The following is a 26,847-nucleotide window of genomic DNA, read 5'->3' as shown; positions in this document are numbered from 1 at the left end:
TAGAGCTTATTCATCTTACCTTAACAGAAACTTTATGCCTGTTGATTAATAAGTCCATGTTTCCCTCTCCCCTCAGTCCCTGGAAACCAGCATTCCAGCATTTGACTTTATGACCAATTCTGTTCTTAACTACCATGATATATTGCCAGTATTTGGTGATGCAGAAACAAATTACGGTTTTATAAGACCTTCAAAGGCAAGATTCTAGAAACTAATTTGACTTATAAATTAGTATGTGATGAAAAATGTAAATTTAGATCAGGATAAATCTAGGCTGATATGTTTTGAGAAAATGTGCACATATCTGGAATTGGATTATATTATAAAAGGTTATTGCTTATATATTTTCTTATTATAATTGCATATATTTTCTAAGAGATACCTAATTAAAATAAATTCATATAGTTATGATGAACTTAGGAATTTAGGTGAGCTTATAAGTAATTCTGTACTTATCTGACAGACTATTCAGTTTGTGCTGAATAACTGTTATGGTGTAACAAGTACTGTAAATTCAGTGCCTTAAACAACCATCTGTTCAGACAGTTGGAGTTCATCTAATGTAAGTTCCTACTAGTTTTTCAGGTTGGCTCAGGTCATTGATCTAGTCTGGTCTCTGTTGGGGCAACCTATCAAGACAGCTCTGTTCCACATTTCTTATTACCCTTCTGGGACCAGTGAGTTAGCCCAGGTATACCCTTCTTATACCAGTGACAAGAACAAGAGAGTAGGTGGAAGCACGAAATGTTTCCTAGGCTTAGAACTGGCACACTCTTGCCTTCGCTCTGTTCTACTGGCCGAAGCAAGTCTTATAACCAAACTCATAGCCAAGGGATAGAAATACAATCATCCCACTTTGTGGAGGAAAAAACTGCAAAGTCATGTGGAAAAGATCATGATGATAAGAAGCAAGGGAGGCCTGGGGACACTAAAGCAACCTACCTTCAAAACAATTGCATATTACTTAAAAATGTGTTGTAGTTTCCAACTAAACTAATTTTTAACTTTTATTCTTAACCACTTGATCATGGGATACAACAAAGCTTTCTGATTTCCTGAGGGAAAGAGGAGATGGTGAAGACGTCTTTGGTCAGGTGTTTTCCTTTTACGAAATGATATTGCTCATGTTCTTTAAGAACCTCTTGCGCGTCGCTCCGGGTTCAGTTTTCAGCGCTAAAACCCCTCAGTGCATGACTCATTAAACTAGTCACCACTATATCCACCCCCTCAACCTCATGCTACGGCCTCCAAATCTGCGGCTGCTGTGTCACATAGCATGAAAACTGTAGAATCTGGAATTCAACTGGTGCCAAAAAATAAAGTCTGAAAATTTGCAAGGAGCATTTGAGGGTAGTTGTCTGTAAGAAAAATAGCTTGATTGCTGGGGAACCTGATCCTAAGGTGACTATTACTCACTCCCAGTGAGTTAAGAGGAAATTGGAGGAGGGAATCATAACCCAGAAGTATCAGTGAAGATAGAGAGCCGGAAATGTCTAAAGCAGCTGAAGGGGTGAACACATTTTGTCTAAAAAGATAAGGCAGCTGAAGAAAGAGTGAAAAGCCAGGAGCCAAATTTATACACACAAACAGTGGAAATCTTGCCGCATCCAGTTTGAGAAGTGAGGAAGATAACAGTGCTCTGAGTGGCTAGTGATGAGAGAACAAAGAGGTTAGTGATGCCTGAGAGAGATCAGTACGGATTCCAAGGTGTACAGTAGTTCACTGGCAGTAGGAAAGACGTATTCTGTTTTGTCTTTTCTTTTTTTTTAAACCAGCTCACTAAGAAAGTTCAAGTTTTGGTAGAAGTTCAAATATGAAAGACTTTTGCTTGTTTACCTGCTTGGGTTTTCAGAATATTTTGAAATACATCAATGGAACAATCTTAGAGGTAACAAAGAAAAGTACTCATCAAGAAGAGGCATGTTAGCAGGCACTTTCTAAGAGCTCTAGGACTCTGTTTTTGACTCTAGGTGGACCCGAAAACAGCCTTTAGGAAATTATTAGTATCTTTATATTCTCACAGCCAAAGTCTTCAATTGATCTAAAAGCAAAGTGAAAAATCCAATTAAGTGTCTTCTCATTTTTCCAAATTCAAATTTACAGAGTATCAGTTTTCAATTTCTGAGAGTGAGAGGGCCTGTCTTGATATAAATAAATAAACATATCTAATTAACATGTTTTAATATGTTCATACATAGTTTGACACTATGATCTCAACAGTGAAGACTTAAATAACTTATCCAAAGTCACATGAAAATTTAAGCCTTTATGTCAATAGAATAATGTTTTTAAAAAAATCTATGATATTGTTTTGCTAGAAATTATAACTTACCTATAATTTCCATATAGTCCATATTTTATTTAAGAAGGTATCTGTTAAACTATAATATATAATTATGAAGAGAACCTATACATTGATAATATAAAGTATTGGCTAATGTACACATTCCTTATTTCCTAATGAGGCTCTGGAGCTATGGAGCATGAATACCACAGCATAGAGATGAAGAATATGAACTGTAGTTTGTGTGTGTTATCACATTAAATCTTCTAATGGTTTTAAACACATCTTTCATCATTTCATGCTTATACTCAAAACCTGCAATGCCTTCCATTACCTGAAAAGTAAGTTACTAACTTGTTGTTAAATTTCCATTCCACTAAGAATCTGGCTACAATCTATCTTTCTGAGGTGTTATCCTCCACTTCTGTCAATAAGATTCTCTACTTTAGTCAGATAAGCCTGTTCATGCCACCGGCAGACAGACAGCATCCTCATCTTTATTTTCATAGCTTTCACTCTCATCTGGGATGCTACACGTCTTGACCAAAGACTATTCATCATACATCTATTGACTGACAAGTCTAACCTCTACCTAGTGGCATTTCTGCACTGTCCTAGCCGATGACTATCACACTGTCATCTGAAAAAGTAACATCTATATTACTAATTGTCATTAGTAGAAGATTAAGAGCTTACTAATTAGTAATAAAATATGATGTGTTTTCTGCTAATAAAGATAGAGTTCATTGACTAATATAATGAGTGTTATAAAAAGGATTGCTAGGTCTATACATTGAAATTTTTTATAAAGTAATAATGTATTCTCTGAGTTATGCTGTTATTCTTTTTCCACACATGTGTATCTTCCCAACTTATGGGAAATGAAAAGCAGTGTCAGATGAATAGTAAAATACTATTTATTACTTGAGAGAAGGAAGTATTATCATTTCTTATAACCACAAGTGCCATATCATATCCTCTGAACAGCAGAAACTCAGGAAATAGCTATTTGCTCTTGAAATACTAATAGTTGAAAATGCCTTTTAACTGTATAGCTTTTCTATACAAATTAAATGTTCCATTTCTCAATACTTCTCTCGTTTTTCTGTGCAGAAGCCGTCATCTCTCACCTCAAGTGGACTCTCTGCTTTTGCTTTTGCCTCTATGCTGCAGTCCCCCGCCCCAGCAGCTAGAATTAGCATTTTAAATGTCAATATGAAAATGTCATTGTCCAAACATGTCAGTGAAGCCCTTTTGCAGTTTAAAGTACAACCCAGGCTTACACTCTGTGACTTTCATGCTTTGACTCCGACTTCCCCTCACCATGTCTCCTGTTTTTCTTTCCACTTGAACACGGCTGGCCTCCTTGCTGCACCTTGACCATCACAAAGCTGTGTTCCGTCACAGATGTGGGCACTGCGCATCCCTCAACTTCGATCACGCATTAGAGAAGCCTTCCCCGTCCAGTCTCAAAATATATATCCCTGTCACTGAGTATCCAGTCACACTGTTTTACTTGTACTTATGACACTTATTACTCCCTGACATTATATTTTATATTACTCAGACATTTGTTTATTGTCTGTCACCACATTTAAAAAAAAAAATGAAATATCTGTGCATGTCGAGTCTTTGTCACTTTAGTCACAACACCCTGGTTACCTTTGGCATATACTGTATCTTCAATTAATTTATTTTGAATAAATGGATATTTTCAAATACTAGAGACATACATTTGTCCTTTCTAGTTTGCAAAATTAGGGTTTAATAGAATTTTTTAATCACAACAAGATATCATTTAATGTGATATTTCTTAAAAAGATTTCCTGGTCTAAGCATCCAAAAACGAAGCTTTTCTTTTTTCCCAGGTCTGCAGCTTATTGTATGTAACATAAACACTCAGTTTCTCTTCATGAAATGATGATGAATATTACTTTCCTTCTTGGTATCATGAAATTAATGAATGAAGTACTTTAAAAACTAAAAGACATTTTCAACGGAACATTATTATTAATTCCTGCACATGACTGAATGTAATTCTTCTATTTGATTCCCAAAAAAGATGATAATGCACATTTGGTAAAAATCCCCTAGAACTAAGTCCATATAGATACAGGATATTAAAATACATTTTTTTAAAAAGAACTTTCCAGACATATTAAATTGTAAAATGTCTGGCTCCAAGCTGGTTTGAGGTTTTGCTTGGCCTTCAGATATGTTTGTGTGTTTTATATGTTCATCTCTATAATTATTGATTTCTACTGGGATGAAATTTTGGCAAAGTGGGCTTATTGTTTTCAGGCAGAACAACAATAATATAATTCTAAATGAGATGGATTAATATTGTACTCTAGTGATAACTTCAGTTTCAAGGCAGGATGTACATTTGAAAGAGTATCTTAACTGAAGATACATTATCAAGATAAAATCTAGTCACTTAGTAGACACAAATACCAACAGACTAAGAGATAAAGTGTGTGTGTGTGTGTGTGTGTGTGTGTGTGTGTGTGTATGTGTGTGTATAATATCATATACATATGATATAATAAGGTAAAAGCAATATGTTGTTGTTTTTCATTTGCTCAGTCATATCTGATCTTTGGACTGATGCATGGACTGCAGCACGCCACACTTCCCTGTCCTTTACCATCTCCTGGAGCTTGCTCAAAATCATGTATATTGGATCAGTGATGCCATCCAACCATCTCATTTTCTGTCATCCCTTTCCCCTCATCCCTTCAATCTTTCCCAGCATCAGTGTATTTTCTAATGAGTCAGCTCTTCTCATGAGGTGGCCAAAGTATTGGAGCTTCAGCTTCAGCATCAATCCTTCCATGAATATTCAGGACTGATCTCCTTTAGGATTGACTTATTTGATCTCCTTGCAGTCCAAGGGACTCTCAAGAGTCTTCTCCAACACCACAGTTCAAAAGCATCAATTTTGGGTGCTCAGCTTTCTTTATGGTACAACACTCACATCTATACATGACCACTGGTAAAACCATAGTTTTGACTAGATGGACCTTTAAAACTGTCTAGGTTTGTTATAGCTTTTCTTCCAAGGAGCATGCATCTTTTAGTTTCATGGCTGTGGTCACCATTGCAGTGATTTTGGAGTCCCAAAAAATAAAGTCTGTCACTGTTTCCACTGTTTCCCCATCTATTTGCCATGAAGTGATGGGACCAGATGCCATGATTTTAGTTTTTGAATGTTGAATTGTAAGACAGATTTTTCACTCTCCTCTTTCACTTTCATCAAGAGGCTCTTTAGTTCTTCACTTTCTGCCATAACGGTGGTGTCATCTGCATATCTGAGGTTACTGGTATTTTTCCTGGCAATCTTGATTCCATATTGTCCTTCCTCTAGCCTGGCATTTCTCATGAGGCACTCTGCATGTAAGTCAAATAAGCAGTGTGACAGTATACAGCCTGGATGTATTCCTTTCCAGTTTTTGAATGAGTCTGTTGTTCCATTCTCGTTCTAAGTATTGCTTCTTGACCTTCATACAAGTTTTGCTGGACAGAAATTGGTATTCCCATCTCTTGAAGAATTTTCCATAGTTTGTTGTGATTCACACAGTCAAAGGCTTTAGCATAATCAATAAAGCAGTAGTAGATGTTTTTCTGGAACTCTCTTGCCTTTTCTATGATCCAATGGATGCTGGCAATTTGATCTCTAGTTCCTCTGCCTTTTCTAAGTCCAGCTTGAACATCTGGAAGTTCTTGGTTCACATACTGTTGAAGTCTAGCTTGGAGAATTATGAGAATTACTTTGCTAGCATGTGAAATGAGAACAATTGTGTGGTAGTTTGAATATTTTTCATCATTGACCTTCTTTGGGATTGGAATGAATACTGACCTTTTCCCATCCTGTGGCCAATGCTGAGTTTTCTAAATTTGCTGGCATATTGAGTCCAGCACTGCCACAGCATCATCTTTTAGGATTTGAAATAGCTCAGCTGGAATTCCATCACCTCCACTGCCTTTTTCCTAGTGATGCTTCCTAAGGTCCACTTGGCTTTGCACTCCAGGATGTCTGCCTCTAGGTGAGTGATCACACCATCATGGTTATCTGGATCATTGAGATCTTTCTTATACAGTTCTGTGTATTCTTGCCGCCTCTTCTTAATGTCTTCTGCTTATATTAGGTCCATACCATTTCTGTCCTTTATCGAGCCCATCTTTGTATGAAATTGTCCCTTGGTATCTCTAATTTTCTTGCACAGATCTGTAGTCTTTTCCATTCTATTGTTTGTTTTCCTCAATATTTTCACATTGTTCACTTAGGAAGGCTTTCTTATCTCTCCTTGCTATTCTTTAGAACTTTGCATTCAGATAGATATATCTTTCTTCTTTGCCTTTCACTTCTCTTCTTTTTTTCAGCTATTTGTAAGGCCTCCTCAGATAACCATTTTGTCATTTTGCATTTCTTTTTCTTGGGAATGGTTTTAATCACTGTGTGCACTGCGTGCAATGTCATGACCTCCATCCTTAGTTCTTCAGGCACTCTTGTCTATCAGCTCTAATCCCTTGAATCTATTTGTCCCTTCCACTGTATAATCATAAGGGATTTGATTTAGGTCATACCTGAATGGTCTAGTGGTTTTCCCTACTTTCTGCAATTTAAGTCTGAGTTTGGCAATAAGGAGCCATAGATCGTATCAAGGAGCCATGATCTGAGTCACAGTCAGCTTGTTTTTGCTGACCATATAGAGTTTCTCCGTCTTTGGCTGCAAAGAATATAATCAATCTGATTTCAGTACTGATCATCTGAGGATGTCCACGTGTAGAGTCGTCTCTTGTGTTGTTGGAAGTGCATGTTTGCTATGACCAGCGCATTTTCTTGGCAAAACTCTGGACATCTTTTTTGGGTGTTAGTTCTAAAAAGTCTTATAGATCTTCACAGAACTGTTCAGCTCTGCTTCTTCAGCTTTAGTGCTTGGGGTATAGACTTGGGTTACTATGATACCGAATGGTTTACCCTGGAAACAAACCAACATCATTCTTTCTTTTTTGAGATTACACTCAAGTACTGTATTTAAAATTCTTTTGTTGACTGTGAGGGCTACTCCATTTATTCTAAGGGATTCTTTCCCACAGTAATAGATATAATGGTCATCTGAATTAAATTCACCCATTCCGGTCCATTTTAGTTCACTGATTCCTAAAATGTCAGTGTTCATTCTTGACATCTCCTGCTTGACCACTTCCAGTTTACCTTAGTTCATGAACCTAATAGTCCAGGTTCCTATGCAATACTGTTCTTTACAGCATCAGAGTTTACTTTCACCCCCAGACACATGCATAACTAAGTGTTGTTTACACTTTGGCTCAGCCTCTTCATTCCTTCTGGAGCTATTTCTCCACTCTTCTCCAGTAGCATATTGGGCACCTGCCAACCTGGGGAGTTCATCTTTCAGTGTCCTATCTTTTTGCCTTTGCATACTGTTCTTGGGTCCTCAAAGCAACCGTGCTGCAGTGTTTTGCCATTCCCTTCTCTGTGGACCACATTTTGTCAGAACTCTCCACCATGACCCATCCGTCTTGGCAGCCCTACCTGGCATGGCTCATAGTTTAATTGAATTAGGCATGCCCAGTTTTACTCACTGCTAGTCTCTCCCACCAGGAAGTTTCCACCTGCCTCGTATATTCATCCATCAGAAGGCAGACAGAAAGATCAATATAAAGGAAAGTCAAAGTAAACTTGAACAAAAATAAATGCCTTACCTAAACATTTAGCATAATATTCTCAAAAATAATTTAGCACATTTTTTCACTAATAAATATTTTCTGTTATCATTTGGCTACACATCTCTGAGATAAGATTGGATTCAATGTTTTGAGGGATAAAACCTTCAAATATAAAATATCTGGATTTTCATTTTGTAACAAAATTGTGAAAGTATGATGTGATTTTGACCAAATCATCAAAATATGAAACTAATACATCAAAATTCTGGCATAGCAATGTAATATGTAAATAATGTACAGAATAACTGCATTGGTTTTAAAATAATTTTTATCCCTTAACCCATATCACAAAGATAAGTAACTTGCTTTTAATTACAATTCAACTAGAAAAAACAATGGTTTAATTCCAGAAGTGAGTTTGATGTACAAGTCACCTCTTTTCAATTGCAAAAAAAAAAAAAAAGGATTATATACAATGAGAAATTACTGGCTCCTAGTTAGAAACTCCAAGCTATTTTGGTGAGCAAGATTCACTCAAAGTACTTTTTTTTTTTTCATTTATTTGTATTAGTTGGAGGCTAATTACTTCACAACATTTCAGTGGGTTTTGTCCTACATTGACATGAATCAGCGATGGAGTTACATGTATTTCCCATCCCGATCCCCCCTCCCACCTCCCTCTCCACCCGATTCCTCTGGGTCTTCCCAGTGCACCAGGCCTGAGCACTTGTCTCATGCATCCCACCTGGGCTGGTGATCTGTTTCACTATAGAAAATATACATGCTGTTTCGAAACATCCCACCCTCACCTTCTCCCACAGAGTCCAAAAGTCTGTTCTGTACATCTGTGTCTCTTTTTCTGTTTTGCATATAGGGTTTATTAATTTTCATTCTATTTTTGTAACAAAAAAAACAGACTTTTTGAAGTTCTTGTTATATTTTTAAAACAGTATATTGTATTATTTATAAGCTTAAATACTCTGTGTGTTACATTTCTCAGCACCTATAGCACTGCATCATGATTCCATGTTTGCTCAACAAAACCATAATATCCTTGGGAGCATTTACTCTGCCTTAGTCATGTTTTTATTTGTAGTACTTTCTATAGGGTATGTGTAAAATTACTATACATTTGTTGTCATGTTACTAAGAAGGTCTAATATTTTATAAACCTAAGACTTCTTATAGACCATTTTAAAAAAACAAGATCGTAGATTTGGCTGAGGAAAATTATATGGCTCTCAAAGAATCAAGACCAGTCTCTTTAAACTAATCTTTGTATTTCATACTTGGATTTCAGCCTGCTTTTCCTGCCTGATCTCTTTCTACCTGTATGTGTATAGGTCTACTCATTATTCCAAATGTATTCCTTTCCTACTTATCTACATGAAAAAGCACTCCATTTTTCCTGTCTAGGAGAGATGACAGTAGGATTAGTAGGTTCACAGATGTATTTCAAAACTCCAGGAGATAGTGAAGGACAGGAAAGCCTGGCAAGTTGCAATCCATGAGGTCACAAAGAGTTGGATACAACTTAGCGACTGAACAGCAACAAACAACATTGTCAAGTAACAAGTTACTTAAATTCTCAGGACTTCATTTTGTATGAAAACTAAACTTGGGATGAGATGAGCCTCCCTGGTAATTTTTGTTTAGTGTTGTCTTTTGTCAATTGAATGAGCTGTATGTAAATTATATTTTGAACACTGACCTGCTTAACAAACCTTTAGTAAGTTTCTGCCATCATTAAATGAGACCACAATGAGGAATCCTATATAACCAAGATAATAAATTTTAATCACCTTTTTAATATGGTTAGTTTTGGAAAAATACCTGCCAGTATGCCTGTCATCTTACAAAACCTAGAAAATGACATGTGGATTTTGACAACGTAAAAGCCTTTTCAGTTGTTGTTTATGACAAACCAAGTAAATCTCTTGAGGGAGCCTGAAGTCATTCTGCCTTGGAATACTCATCTATTAAGGCAGAAAAAATGTGTGTTCCATGTTCTTGCTTGATTGGGCATGAAGTACAGTTGTGACCTACAAAGTCATACAAGCCGGAGTAAGAATTGGACAGCAAAGATACATTTTCTACTATGGTGGTTTGCTCAGAAATATAATTGGTTATATTTTAAAATGAGTATCTTACTGTATTACAAAATGAATATTGAGCATGTCATCATAGTTGATGTGTTAGTAACACATTTTTGTACACTTTCTTTCACTAGTAATTGTTTAATGCCTCTATTTCTCCACTGCTGCTGCTGCTGCTGCTGCTAAGTCACTTCAGTCGTGTCCAACCCTATGTGACCCCATAGACGGCAGCCCACCAGGCTCCCCCGTCCCTGGGATTCTCCAGGCAAGCACACTGGAGTGGGTTGCCATTTCCTTCTCCAATGCATGAAAGTGAAAAGTGAAAGTGAAGTCGCTCAGTCATGTCTGACTCTTCACGACCCCATGGACTGCAGCCTACCAGGCTCCTCTGTCCATGGGGTTTTCCAGGCAAGAGGACTGGAGTGGGGTGCCACTGCCTTCTCCTTTCTCCACTAGACTGTCAACTTTATAAGAGGACAATATAATTTTGCTTTACTCAAAAATAAATATGGGCCTACATATGGGTTTGTGGCACCTACTCATTTCTTAATAAATATATGATGATGCAAATTTCATTCTTGTGGCTCTATAATATATTCCTCGGGCTAATTGATCAAATTAGATAATCAGCTACAGTAAAAATCAATAATTAAAAAAAAAAATCTTTGGCTTCCTTCTCCATCTGGACATGGGGGCATGAGGGATATTATAAACCAAGGACCAGAATATCTCTCTTCTGTTTTCTCAACTACATCATGAAAAAAATAATTATTTTTTTGTTTTTTTGAACAAATTTGTCTGTGGTAGCTTCAATGTGAGCTTTCAAAAGCAGTGGAGAGCCTTCATTTTTCCTCATAAATATAATATTCAGATTATTTAGATGAACAGTAATGGATCCAATTCTGTTAGTTTAAAATTTCTAATCATAATTACTCAACTATGATTCTAATATTACATTTGATCTCTTTCAAGATAAAATATTTCAAATATGAACTAAAATTCATATTTCTGATCACTGGTATATTGTCTATTCACAATCTCTTAGAATTACTTATTAAACTCTTAGAGAAATATTATCTTATAATGCCTGTATGGAGCTTAGTATCATAGAGTAGTTCTTGTTCTGCTTATAGAAGTAAATATGTTAAATGTATAATTCATTTAGGAATATCTTATAGTTATTCTGAAGTTGTTTCCTGTTCCCAAAGATAAGGACATAACAAAATGTGAATTTGGTGAGTGATAAGGGGTAACTAGAAGTCACCACAATAAAAGTGTGGTTACCAAAATAAATGAGCATATCAATGGAAAAAAATGACAATAATAAGAGTATTAGATGCAATTGAATGTAGTTTGGGAAGAAAGAGTCTTCCAAAAGTGAAGGACTAATTTGGGAAATAATTCTTGAGACTAAGGGATAAAAACTTGAAGCATAGATTCACCCGAAAAGAGCTGTGTGTCTTGGAGCAAGTTAATCTTGTCTCTTTTTCAAGTACAAAATGGACATACCTATAATGAGTGCAAAGAACACAAAATAAGTGCTCTCATACTAGAGTATTCTAACGATAAAGACACCAAAAGAGTAATCATTCTTTAGTTCCAAACTCTAAATATGTGGGGGTTCCCTTCCAATCACGAATATTTCAGTAGTCTGGGTAAGACAGTGTTCTCTCCAGCATGCAGACTAAGGGGAATGTGAGTATAATTCCTCCTTGTCATATCATTTATTTTCCTGTGGCACAGACTCCACCCAAGCATCCCTCAGTTCTCTCTGCAGGGTGGAACTGACTCTCACCTCCATTTCTAATCCTAAATTATTATTATAATACAATTGTCATGTGTTTTTATTCTCTTTGTAGTGTCATAGTCAGAAAGTAATGGTGAGGCAGCATCCTACTGCTAACTTACTTACTGCACAGCTCAGCTTTGATCACGGATTGTAACTCTCCTTGGCAGAAGGCTTCTGTGTTTGTAACTGCCCTCATTCTTGTGGTTAAAAGAATGCAAACAATTCTACAATTCCACCTCTTTTTTCCCCCTCTTGTCCTGTTGTTTTTTTTCCCTCTCCTTTTTCAAGTCTCTGTCCTCAGGGCCTGCCTGACCTGAAAGGTCTATTTAGAGTTTACTAACTTCTATTGCCCACAGAAATTACTCTTGGTTCTTCCTTTTCTCCTTCTTAGAGAAAGAATTTTACCTCTCATCTGTAATGATTAATTAAAAACACAGCAACAAAACCCAACAGCACAGTAATGTTAATAGAATATTGGTTTTTGCTGTTTAGAAAATGTAAATATTTAGCTTCTTGTATCAAACAATGAAATACATATTGGGTTATAAAATACTTTGTTTCTTATTCCACAAAACAATGTTCTTCTTTTGTGGCTAAAATAAACACAAAAATTCAAACAATTAGAATGCTAGAAAAATAAATGAACATAGCTTAAATCCAAAAAGATCATGGATTTCTAATCCTAAATGATAAAAATAAATTGTAAGGAAATGAATAAACATTTGATAACACAAAATTAAACTTTCATTTGAAAAGAATTGTATTTATTTTCCAATATTCATATTCCAATTTCCAATATTTTCCACTATTCAATATTTACTTAACCAATATTCATGTGCAAACTAAAAATTAAGACAAAAAGTTTTTAAGGACTATGACAAAGGATTATGTTACCATATTAAAATACTGGTTTCAGGACCTATATATATATATATATATATATATATATACATACACAATTATTGAAGATCCTAAGAGGTTTTTTTTATATCTATAAATATGTGCTATAATTAAAATTTGTGCTAGAAATTAAAAGAGACATTTAAAAATACATATCTAAAAAAATACATATCTATTACTTTATTTAAAATTGTAAGACACTCATCACTTGTTAACACAAATACCTATTTGAATGAAAATGAATCTCCAAAATCAACTAATGAGAATGTAGCATTGTTTTACATTCCTACACATTTCCTAAATATCTGGCTTAATAGGTTGGTCCTCATATGAGCATCTGTATTTAGTTTGTGGTGACAGCCCTATCTATAACCTCTGGAAAACTGCACTGTACGCTTACCAGAAAGTGAGAGCAAAAGAGGCAGATTAGATCTTCACATTATTTTGAAAGTAATTATGAATTTGCAAAGCCCCTGAAAACTTATTGAGGAAACTTGGGATTCTCTAGCTCACATTCTGAGAACCATTGTCCTAAATCAATCAGATCCATACAAGGAGGGATGAATAACTGTCACAAAAGCAGCATTGTTACTACATAATTAAACAGGACTATAAGAGGTGTGAAAGTAAGTCACCAAGTTCTCTAAACTGCACGATTTATTATTATGTAACCATTCAAACTAGGTTAATCACATTGATTAAATGGAAACATTTATATTATAAAGTTGAAAGCAAAAGGATGTGAAATTAAATGTTTAAAGTGGCCAATTAAAATATCTACAGATATTCCCATTTTTAAAATGACTGGAAGTTAGACCTAAATAAAGCTACTTTTTTAAAAAAAAACATTTTTTAATGGAGTGGGAAAAAAAAAACAGAAGCAAATACTCTCTTAGTGATGCCTTTGAGACACAGATGTGTATTTCCCAATGTTCAATGGTGAAAAGAATGAGAATGCAGTCTCCATCTCCTGGGCTATCATGGAATTTTAGGCCACTGAACTGTTTTCTTCTAGGATTCCTATTTCTCTCACCTAATGAATCAGTTCTTTATTGGTTAGAATTAGACCCAAAGTAGTCATTTTCCAAATAATTCATTTCCGTTATCTTTGATGGATGGAACTTTCAATAGATGTGTCAGGAACTTGTCAGATGATGTAACTTTGCTGAAAGAGAATTTCAGCAGATGTCTATAGACTGGTTCTCCCATGGTTACTGTGTCTGGCCTGTGAGGCAGCTTGGTGATCTGTGTCAGAACACGTCATCCATTTCCTTCCTCCAGCTGTTGCCCCATGGTACCCTCCCACACTGCTATTTAATTTGCAATTTTCCCATCTTTTCCTCATCCATTTGATCTGCAGCATGTTTCCCTACCTAGATTAATGAATGGGTTTCTCTTTCATGGGGGCACATGTGTGTGTCTCTATCTGCTCATTCCCTGGAATGGCTCAAAGTTTTCAAAGAGTGCTCCTCCAACACTTGGTTACCATTTCAGAGTCTGTAGACAGATTGATTGCTTCTGAGAAAACACATGTGAAGCAAATTTGTGAACGTATAATATACAAAAAGAATGTAGAAATTTAATTTTTCACAGAACTCTCATAATAGTCTTAGCTGTTACATTCTTAAAATATGTTCAGATATTGAACATATTGAATTGGTTACTTTGTCTCAGCTAACATTCATTTATGGTATAGTTTATTTCATTAACCCATTTTCATGTACATGAGCAATTACTTTTTGTTTTTTGTTTGAATTATGTCTTCATCATTATTGTGTCACATTGTGATGTGCAACATTAATGTTAAAAAAATAGATAAATATATCAAAGCTGGTTGATGGAAATGTAAAAATACCAGGGAAAATTTTACAGTTCTATGTAAGTATGTAAATACTAATAGTTAACATAATTCTATTAAAAATGTAGTGTAGAAGGAGATTCCATATGTGTTAGTTCATGTGAAACTTCAAGGCTGTAAATTTTCATAAAAAGCCATGACTGAAAGTCATGTAAGATTAGTAAAGTATGATAAGGATGAACTCTCAGTGATATATTTGCCCTTGGCCACCATCATATTCATTGTTAAACAATTCTATCAAATAGTTTCTGGATCTTTCTGATATTTTCAGAACAGTTGCTCAAATATGACTTACAACATTATAGACAGACCTATAAAAACCTAGAATAATCATAATAAAATTAATCTTTTAAAGCATTTGTTGTGTGGTAGGAATTGAGAATTCTCTGCTTGAATTCTCTCATCTACATTGTGAAAAGAAACAATCTGAAAGTGTTAGTCATTCAGGCATGTCCAAATCTTGCCACCCCATGAACTGTAACTCACCAGGCTCCTCTGTCCATGGAATTTTTCAGGCAAGAATACTGAAGTGGGTAGCTATTCCCTTTTCCAGGGGACCTTCCCAACACAGGAATCAAACCTGGGTCTCCTGCATTGCAGGCAGATTCTTTACTGTTTGAGCCAGCAGGGAAGTCTACTATTTTTATTGCCGTATTATAAATATGGTAACTGAGTTTGGGGAAATTAAGTAACTTATTCAGTGTCATCCAGGTATTTAATTATGAAGGAAACACATTTATCTCAAAGATGTCTTCAGGCCTCCAATCTTTAACCAGTGAATAAGCCATCCAAGGCTACATGAGCATCATTAAAAACAACAAACTATTTTCAAGAACTTATAAAACTGTCATAAGGGTGGAGGAAGGGAGAGCCTAGAATCACACTCACCTTCAAATTCACTTGTAGGAACGAAGGGATGAAAATGCAGTATGTCCTCCCAAGTCTTCAGTTAACCTCCCAGAGCTAACCCTAAAGATTCTTCTCTGGCTCCCAAGATCATGTTATTTGTACCCACCTGATTTAGCAATAGAAAGTTTTCTGGGAATTTTCCATGCTGTTCAGTGCATGTCATGAGATTCATCAATATCAGGGCATCATAAGTAGTCAGAAGCTTTTCCTCAACTCTTCTACTTTACCTTATTCCTTTCTCCCAAAATGATGTCTACTTACCGTCTTTGAATATTGACAATTTCTTCACATATAAAAGAGCTAACTCCCATGCTTAGTAAAAATAAATGCATTTATTTGAATATATGCATAAATCCACTGCTCTAGTGGCACACTCTCCTCTATTGTGTGATATCTCTCAATTTTTATTTTTCTATTTTCTTATTTTCATCTGTTCCTGTCTACCATTTAGGAATATTATAATCACTAATTTTAATTATGTATAATTTCTGCAATTCATTATAAATATTCTTTCTTTCAAATCGTAAAAGTTTCTCAAGTCCACGTAGCTATACTCCTTCAAAACAAACTCTCACAGCACTTCACAAGGCATGCTCCTAATTTAGTAATCTCACTATTGGGTCATAAGCTCTCGTAGAACTATGAGCCACTATGGTTCTCCTTGGTGGTTACTTCAAATATTTAAAAAAATGGTTTATTTTTCTCCCCAAGATCTAGTCATTCCATGTTCCAAGAACTCCTGTTTATTTTTCAGTTTTGTTTTGTTTTTAACTAGTTTCTGAGATCCACCAGGAACCAATTAACAGTAATTAACACCAGCCTTTCAAAATCAATTAGTTGTAAACCACCCAAAAATCAGAGCACAATATCTTTTAAAATTATACAAAATTAATTAAACCCACTTTCTATGGAAAAGAATAATAATCTTGGTTCCTACCAAATCTAAGTTTTCTGTAGGACATTTGAGATCTTGTCTTTTCTTTCTGCCTTTGTGGCTTGGCCACCCTGCCAAGAAAGGAAATTACATTTAATTTTCTCCTTTTAAAACTACCCATGCTCTCTGAGATGATTAAATAAATTCTTCCTAATTAACTTCCTGGTTAATTTCTTATACTGCTTGTGAAAAAGTTTCCTGTTTCCTAAAGTTACATGTCTTTCCTATTACCTTTGTATGTGGCTAATAGCATATTCACTGAAATAGTATCACAAAAATCTTTTTCACCCTCTTGACATTATGTATAGTTACAACTCTTCTGTTGATTTCCCTCTTCATCCTTCTTTTCTTTCTTTGGTAGACTGCACATTTGTTTACCATGTGTCCTCATGTCTCAAAATTTATTGTCAATTACATTTGATGTGGGAAAGAATGAAGACAACCCAGTTCTAATTTTGTTTTGAACAATCTAATTTCATTCTGTTACTACTGAGTAGATGACAAGCAATCTAGAATACCCTGTTTTGGTTCATTCCTATATTGTTTCCCTTTTGACTTGTCATAGTTTTATAGCAAAGTTAAGTATACTTATACAGGTTAATAAGGCCTGCTGAAAACATCTCTCACAATAAAATTTGTAATAAGCATATGAAGTTATAAGACATTTTCAAAAATTCAAGTGAAACAAAACATAGAAAAACAAATAATAAGCTTTTAATTCCAGATAATAAAAAAAGTAATGATATTACAGCTGTACATTCTTAAAATTCAAGTTAGGTTTTAGTTCTTAGTAGCAGAATTTTTAAAGAGTTACTTAAACTTGTAGTTGTTTTTTTTTTTTTTTTTAAGGGCTGTAGATAAGAGTTGCTGATTCAAAAGTGTGATTTCTCTATTCCTCTTTGAATTCTATGCAAATTAGCAAAACCTGACTAGCAAACTATCTGTTCTGGATTCCATTCTGATAAGCAAATTTAGGCAAGTGAAATATATGCTAATACCTTTGCAATTAAAATGTATTTCAATGTAACACCTTCAAATATATCAGAGCAAAGATTCTGAAGTCATTAGTCTGTTTAGGAATTAATTTGTCAACATGAAATAGAGAAACAGATATCATAATGTTCTTATGTGGTTTTCAGATAGACTTAATCAAAACTAAGCTTCTTTGTGATCATTAAGGTTTGCATAGTAACTTTTTTTTAACCTGGAGCACATCATCCATACCTGGAATTTTAGAATCTATTGTTTTCCAACATCAATAAAAACTTAAATATCAATGTGCAGAATTATCACAACTAAATTTTTAATTGTATTAAAATTGTGTTTCATAATAAAATAACTCTATTTGTATTTACTTAAATTGAGGACATTTCAAAAACTAAAACATACATAGAAGTTAGATGAAATGACCCAAATGAAATCTTTTTGTACTTAGACTTTCTCGCAGGTGCAAAATTACTTTATATGAAAAAAAATGGAGACTTTCCAAACTGCATATTTTTCTCATTAAAATGCATGTTGTAAAGGTTCTGATTTCATAGTGATTTAGTTTTACTTTATACAATTCAATTTACATTCATTTAATAGGCCTCTAGTAAATCACTGGTTATAATTAAAAAACACATTTCTGAAACTGTTATGTTTAAAGATATATTTAAGATTAACCTGTAAGGTCCAGGCTATTTTCTTATAATATGGAATACGTTGAGAATAGAGTGCTGTTTATACTTTTGGAATTAGAGTAAATTCAAGTGAATTAGATCTGATTTTGAATTTGATCATAAGAATATATTAGAAGTAAAGTTAATTAGCATTGAGGTATGATAAATAAATGGCTATCTTACCTCTAAATTATCTTTTTAAAAGGATAAATTAAACTTATTACATTGCATGCACTATAACATCAGTAGGATCCAAATCCTTATGTACTTTTAAAAGATTAATTTAAAGAAGAAATATATAATATTTTTAATATCCATCATTTAATGTGCACAGTAATCAAATAAGGTCTGTAAAACAAGGCATGAATCAGAAATGTAGCAAAAATTTGTATGGCATTGCCATTTCTTGTTAAAACCATTTTTGGAGACTTTTTCTTAACTATTTCATTTCTTCCTAGAATATTTCCACTTATACCATTATGAAGCACCATGTCACTTGAGACAAAACAGGTTTTTCATTCACATTTTATTGATCAGGGAATACACATTAAGAAATTACATTCTCAAGAGGTTACCAATTTGTCCTTTATTCCTGGTTTTTTGCCTTAAGACACTTCAACTTGAGCTCATATATTTTTCAGCTTTCTTCAAAAACCTCCTTAGTTTTGATTATCTGGATTCAACAGGCAAATTTTTCAAGTAGAAACAATATGATCATACCCTTGATCAAACAAAACATACCAAAAAACAAATCATAATGAGAAATTATTTGAAAGTTAGTTGTTGACTTAAAAATTCATGCTTTTTAGAAAGTATTTATGTAGATTCAGATTATCCAATTATTACAGAATCAACTTATGTAAGTGGTATATATCTATACTTGAATATAGGTTAAATTTTAGTTTATTGAAGGAATGAAATTTTTATTTCCTATAAAACAACCGAGAAATTTAGCAGAGCCAAGGACTTCAAAAGCAGCTTTGTTTTTGTTATACTGAACTTGTGAAACACTGGAGCCTTTATTTCTGGTCAAAACAATTGTTTCTGCCTTCATAATGCGCACTTTCTAATTTAGGGAATTCCACTCTGTATACTTAATTTCCCTGAGAATCTTAACTGGAAATGATCTGTTATCCTCAGTTGGTTATGAAGTTCTGGCGTGCAGATGCTATATTTCATTCTCATGAAGTTATGGTAGTAGATAAATTGATTTTGTGATTTAGTTGGAAGACTAAAATTTCCTATGATATAAAGAATAATGCCGTATTTTTACCATTTTTGGAGGAATCGCTTGAATTTAGTGATTCTAAATTATTTATACCTTCTGCATTTTCCTACCAAATACTAACTATACCTATTTGTTTCTTGTGGTGGTGCATACACAGCACATAGAACTCAGAAAATATGACATATGTAAAGAATCATCTCAAAGGACTAGCACCAAATTCTTTTTTTAGAGGAACTTTTTTTTTAAGGTGATATAACTGAAAGAGTAGTTCTTCCCATGTCACCCTGACCCAAAAGCAGAAAAATTCCAACAGTACTGCTTTGCCTCTATCTATGTTTGGCAAGATAAAACCTATTGTGCATATGATTCAACATTCATTTGCTGTTGGAAATGCATATATTGTATTCAAAAAATCTCTTAAGAGAAACTCTATTCAAAATGCTGGCGTCTTAATAGGAGATGAAGGGAAAGAAATATGAATAGGAAGAAAGTGGAAACTGAATGGGTAGGATAATGGTACAGATATGTACCTTCATATAGTTAATAACAAAATCTATTTTTAAATGCTACATTTCTCTTGTATTAAAAAAAGAAATGAAAAATGGTTAGTTTATTAAGGGAGTGAGTTCTGAGCCATCATACCACTTAAGGAACTAGCATCAGTTGCAATGAACACAAATCTTTGGTTGAAGTTTTCTTAGCTGTGTAGATCAAGTAAAGATTAAACAATGACTTCACATGGGGGGAGATACATTGCCAATGCTCTTTAATATATCTCTTTATGTCCGAGAACTCTATGAATGCATTATTACATCATTATAGGCTTTGCTTTAAATTTTAAATGTTCATAGTGTCATTTTGATGAAATTTTATTTTCATCTAGAACATGGTGACATTTTTATTTCTCTATTTTTTTTCAGAGCATTAAGCTTATAATAAATGACTTGGGAGTAAGCATTAGTGTGTCGAGATAACATATGTTCTTAATAGGTAACTGACACATAAAAGAAGAAAAATGTGATTTAATGAAGCAATTTCAGTATTTGTAACTTAACATATGGTTTGAAAAGAGGATAAAATCAATAAACAATATGGACTTAAAAGCTGACAGACAAAACTACTTCTTCGGTTAGATTCCATGTTTTATGACACTTTAATGTTGTGTTCATCGAGACTTTACTTATATTTTCTGAAAAATACACAATGGAAGAAAAAAGTGACAGTTGAAAATTTTATTTCAATTCTATAAATAGCATCGCATGTCAGTTTCTACTCTAATATGACAAAGAAAATGAAACACTTTTCTTCCATATTTCATATTAATTCACTCATCTATGTTGAATTATGCTTTACCCATCTGTATCTTTATATCCACTCTATATGTTATGTAGGATCATGAAAATATATTAGGCATCTGGAAGATATACAAAGAAATAATTTATCTCATAGGAAACTGTCTCTTGTGTTGAAACTTCTTATTTTTGGATAACTTTTCTTTTTTTGTTTCAAGATATTCTGAGAACTGATACAGTTGATGAACATGTTTTCCAAACACTTCTATTTTATTCTAGAAAGGAGGCTATATGTTTATGTATTTTATGTGCATTTACATATTTATATAAAATATGTTGTGTGTAGAATGTAACTGTTCCCAGCATCAGGGTCTTTTCCGATGAGTTGGCTCTTCCCATTTGGTGGCCAGAGTATTGGAGCTTCAGCTTCAGCATCAGTCCTTTCAATGAATATTCAGGGTGATTTCCTTCAGAGTTGACAGATTTGATTTCCTTACTGTCTAAGAGACTCTAAATAGTCTTCTCCAGCACCACAGTTTGAAAGCATCAATTCTTTGGTTATAATGAGTCGAAAAGAATGTAGCAGTATGACTCTGATCTGCTTGCTTTCTAATAGTTTCAAATGTGTTTCAGGATGCAATAGCATATTGTTAGAGGAATCCAAAATCAATGTAGACAGTGACTGCAGCCACAAAATTAAAAGATACTTGTTCCTTGGAAGAATAGCTATGACAAACCTAGACAGTGTATTAAAAAGCAGAGACATTACTTTGCCAACAAAGGTCCATATAGTCAAAGCTATTGTTTTTCTAGTAGTCTTGCATGGACGTGAGAGTTGGATGATAAAGAAGGCTGAATGCCAAAGAATTTATGCTTTTTTTTTTTTCATTTATTTTCATCAGTTGGAGGCCAACCACTTCACAACATTGCAGTGGGTCTTGTCATACATTGACATGAATCAGCCATGGAGTTACATGTATTCCCCATCCCAATTCCCCCTCCCACCTCCCTCTCCACCCGATTCCTCTGGGTCTTCCCAGTGCACCAGGCCCGGGCACTTGTCTCATGCATCCCACCTGGGCTGGTGATCTGTTTCACTATAGATAATGTTCATACTGTTCTCTCTAAACATCCCACCCTCGTCTTCTCCCACAGAGTCCTAAAGTCTGTTCTGTACATCTGTGTCTCTTTTTCTGTTTTGCATATAGGGTTATCATTACCATCTTTCTAAATTCCATATATATGTGTTAGTATACTGTAATGTTCTTTATCTTTCTGGCTTACTTCACTCTGTATAATGGGCTCCAGTTTCATCCATCTCATTAGAACTGATTCAAATGAATTCTTTTTAACGGCCGAGTAATATTCCATGGTGTATATGTACCACAGCTTCCTTATCCATTCATCTGCTGATGGGCATCTAGGTTGCTTCCATGTCCTGGCTATTATAAACAGTGCTGCAATGAACACTGGGGTGCACGTGTCTCAGATCTGGTTTCCTCAGTGTGTATGCCCAGAAGTGGTATTGCTGGGTCATATGGCAGTTCTATTTCCAGTTTTTTAAGGAATCTCCACACTGTTCTCCATAGCGGCTGTACTAGTTTGCATTCCCACCAACAGTGTAAGAGGGTTCCCTTTTCTCCACACCCTCTCCAGCATTTATTGCTTGTAGACTTTTGGATAGCAGCCATCCTGACTGGCGTGTAATGGTACCTCATTGTGGTTTTGATTTGCATTTCTCTGATAATGAGTGATGTTGAGCATCTTTTCATGTGTTTGTTAGCCATCTGTATGTCTTCTTTGGAGAAATGTCTGTTTAGTTCTTTGGCCCAGTTTTTGATTGGGTCATTTATTTTTCTGGAGTTGAGCTGGAGGAGTTGCTTGTATATTTTTGAGATTAATCCTTTGTCTGTTGCTTCATTTGCTATTATTTTCTCCCAATCTGAGGGCTGTCTTTTCACCTTGCTTATAGTTTCCTTTGTTGTGCAAAAGCTTTTAAGTTTCATTAGGTCCCATTTGTTTATTTTTGCTTTTATTTCCAATATTCTGGGAGGTGGGTCATAGAGGATCCTGCTGTGATTCATGTTGGAGAGCATTTTGCCTATGTTCTCCTCTAGGAGTTTTATAGTTTCTGGTCTTACATTTAGATTTTTAATCCATTTTGAGTTTATTTTGTGTATGGTGTTAGAAAGTGTTCTAGTTTCATTCTTTTACAGGTGGTTGACCAGTTTTCCCAGCCCCACTTGTTAAAGAGGTTGTCTTTTTTCCATTGTATATCCTTGCCTCCTTTGTCAAAGATAAGGTGTCCATAGGTTCATGGATTTATCTCTGGGCTTTCAATTCTGTTCCATTGATCTGTATTTCTGTCTTTGTGCCAGTACCATACTGTTTTGATGACTGTGGCTTTGTAGTCTGAAGTCAGGCAAGTTGATTCCTCCAGTTCCATTCTTCTTTCTCAAGATTACTTTGGCTATTTGAGGTTTTTTGTATTTCCATACAAATTGTGAAATTATTTGTTCTAGTTCTGTGAAAAATACCGTTGGTAGCTTGATAGGGATTGCATTGAATCTATAGGTTGCTTTAGGTAGTATAGCCGTTTTGACAATATTGATTCTTCCAATCCATGAACATGGTATGTTTCTCCATCTGTTTGTGTCCTCTTTTATTTCTTTCATCAGTGTTTTATAGTTTTCTATGTATAGGTCTTTTATTTCTTTAGGTAGATATAGTCCTAAGTATTTTATTCTTTTTGTTGCAATGGTGAATGGTACTGTTTCCTTAATTTCTCTTTCTGTTTTCTCATTGTTAGTGTATAGGAATGCAAGGGATTTCTCTGTGTTAATTTTATATCCTGCAACTTTACTATATTTGTTGATTAGCTCTAGTAATTTTCTGGTAGTGTCTTTAGGGTTTTCTATGTAGAGGATCACTGTGGTGCTGAAGACGACTCTTGAGAGTCCCTTAAACAGCGAGGAAATCAAACCAGTCAGTCCTACAGAAAATCAATCAACCCTGAATATTCATTGGAAGAACTGATGCTGAAGCTGAAGCTCCAATACTTTGGCCACCTGATGGGAAGAGCCAACTCATCAGAAAAGACCCTCATGTTGGGAAAGATTAAGGGCAGGGGGAGAAGGGGGTGAAAGAGGATGAGAAGATAGGGAGGTGTCACCAACTCAATGGACATGAGTTTGAGGAAACTGGGAGACAGTGAAGGACAGGGAAGCCTAGTGTGCTGCAGTTGATGGGGTCACTAGAGTCAGACATAACTTAGCAACAGAACAATAACACCAACAGAAATGCATCCTCCTTTTTCTCCAAACCTCTAGCCATGTTACCTAAACATGTTCCTGAGATATTCCACAATCCATGCTCAGTCTTGGCCCTTAATATACTGTCAACATGACCAGACAGTTTCTTGCCTTACTATAGGAAGGGATGAATTTTAAAAATCTACTTGAATTTTTGAAGTTCTGTTTGTATCTTCTGAACTAGAGAGGTGAAAGTTATCATGCTGGGTTCTAAAGATCAGAAAAGTCTCAATTCCTAATAAAGTACTTGGAAAAATGAATTGTAAATTTGGGGAGCTATCTTTCAAAGGCTTATCCAAGATATGATACCACTGGAGGAAAGCAAGCAGGATCATTCCATGTGTAAATAAGGATATGGGTCTTATGTATGAGAAGGGTAGGGAAGAGTTTTGAAGGCCATCTAAGTCATTAAGAATGTTGACATTGTCTTTATATAAGTACTGTGAATAAAGATTTACCCTCTGCAAACTTCCAATACCTGACTATCCAAAAATGCTTTCTAATGCATTACTTTAAAGCATAACTTTGTGTGTGTGCACGTGCTTGCACACATGCTTTTATACAACTTTGTATTTATAGTGGAAAGTTTTGGTCTGGTTTCCAAGAAGGATCACAGATATGCACACCTCATCTTATCTTCACTCTGTTCATCACTACTAATTCTCAAAGAATGCCAAGTGTCATGACAGATCAAGATGGCTACTTTTCAAAGGTTGCTTGATTTTTTTGGGAAACAATCATTGACAGGTAAGAGCAGTTAGGAAATATAAGTGATGAAAATAAAATAGCAACCATGGTAATTAAGGGGCTTCCCTAGTAACTCAGCTGGTAAAGAATCCGCCTTCAGTGCAGGAGACCCTGGTTCAATTCCTGGGTTGGGAAGGTCCCCTGGAGAAGGGATAGGCCACTCACTCCAGTATTCTTGGGCTTTCCTGGTGGCTCAAATGGTAAAGAATCTGCCTGCAATGAGGGAGACCTGGATTAGAACCCTGGGTTGGGAAGATCCCCTGGAAAAGGGGACAGCTACTCACTCCAGTATTCTGGTGTGGAGAATTCCATGGACAGAGGAGCCTGGCAGATGACAGACCATGGGATTTTCAAAGAGTCAGACACAAGTGAGCAGCTTTCAGTTTCATGGTAATTGAGGATTTATGTATTTTTGGTATGATTATGCCCTGCATCATTCTTTGGTTACAAAGTACTTATTAATGGTGCTTTCTAAGAAGTCTAAATTTAGATTTAATAATGGTATAGAATACACTGTATTTTTAAACAAGATGAATGGGAAATAAAAGTGAGTATATACATTGTTACTAGTAAACATGTTCAATACAGGGGAAACTTAGAATATAAGTAACCCGGTAGCAATGTAAGTGTAATTTGAACCACTGATGTATTACTCTCATGGGATACATGTTTAATTACAAAGAAAATTTTTTACAGCTTTAAAAAAGCATATTGTGTTAAAACATAAAACATACCTGTTAATACATAAAACTCTATTGTGTTAAAAAATATATGTATTAATTGTTTTCAGTAAAAATTTTCTGCTTTATGTATGATTAAAAAGAAATACTTTATCACCTCCCACCCCCTCACCCCATTCCCTGCTTGATCAGGTTCTGTAATGAGTGATGAGAAGCTATAGACAAGTATGTCAGAGCTCAGTGAAGGTGATGATATGATATGAACAAAGATTAGGAAAATGAAAAAAGAAATTTAGATTGATCTGAGGGACATTCCAGTGATCAGTGCAATAGAGACTGACCTAGATTAACTGAAAGATCATAGAAGTATATTAATGTGGAATATAAGGAAGAAACAAATCTTAATGTTAAATTCTAAGTGTCCAGCTTTTCTGACAGAGCAGATACAACACTGAAATAGGCAACATCAGTAGTCAGGTCAATTTGGGGTGACTCTGGGAAGCAAGAGTGTTATTTCCAATTAGGAGATATTGAGATATGGTGGACATATCAAGAAGACAGACAGAGATATAAACCTGGAGCTTAGGAGCAGCCTGGCATAGAGATCATACTGTTAAAAATTCTTTAAAGTTTCTCATTGATATCATAGATGCATGTGAGAACATCTGGAGATTATAGTAGAAAAAGAAAGGACAACTTTTTAAAAAATTCTAGGAGAAAATATCAATAAAGTCTAATGCTGTTAAGACATTAGATAAATTGAGGCTTGAAAATATACTATTGAGATTATTAACATAAAGGCCATGGGTGGAAAAGGACATTCAGTTCTGGTGGATCCAGACTGAAGTGGAGGGAAGCTCATTTCTTCATATTGATGATTTTTCTCCAGCCACAATGTCTGTCCAGATGTTGTGTATTATGCAGCCAATATCTTCCTCCCCTCTTCATCTTCCTACACTCACTTTTTCACTAAAACCTTTCTGACCTTACAGCCTAGTCCAAAGTTATTAATTATATGCTTTTCAGAGCTATTTACCATTCTCCCACTTATCTGAGTGTTTTTTAAAAACTGATATTAGTCTCCTTTCTTAGAATTTAATCTTCAAGAGAGTAAAGTGAAGTTGCTCAGTCCTGTCCGACTCTTTGCAACTCCATGGACTGTATGTAGCCCACCAGGCTCCTCCATCCATGGAATTTTCTAGGCAAGAGTACTGGAGTGGGTTGCCATTTCCTTCTCCAGGGGATCTTCCCAACCCAGGGATCGAACCCAGGTCTCCCGCACTGCAGGCAGACACTTTACCATCTAAGCCACCGGGGAATCCCCTGAAAGGACCATGTCTATTTTTCAGTTTAGTTCAGTCATTCAGTCGTGTCAGACTCTTTGCGACCCCATGGACTGCAGCACACCAGGCTTCCCTGTCCATCGCCAAATCCCGGACCTTACTCAAACTCATGTCCATTGAGTCG

Source organism: Odocoileus virginianus, chromosome 1 (assembly GCF_023699985.2).
Source record: "Odocoileus virginianus isolate 20LAN1187 ecotype Illinois chromosome 1, Ovbor_1.2, whole genome shotgun sequence".
Classification (NCBI taxonomy): Eukaryota; Metazoa; Chordata; class Mammalia; order Artiodactyla; family Cervidae; genus Odocoileus; species Odocoileus virginianus.
The sequence above is the reverse complement of the archived record's forward strand: the minus strand, read 5'-3'. Positions refer to the sequence as shown.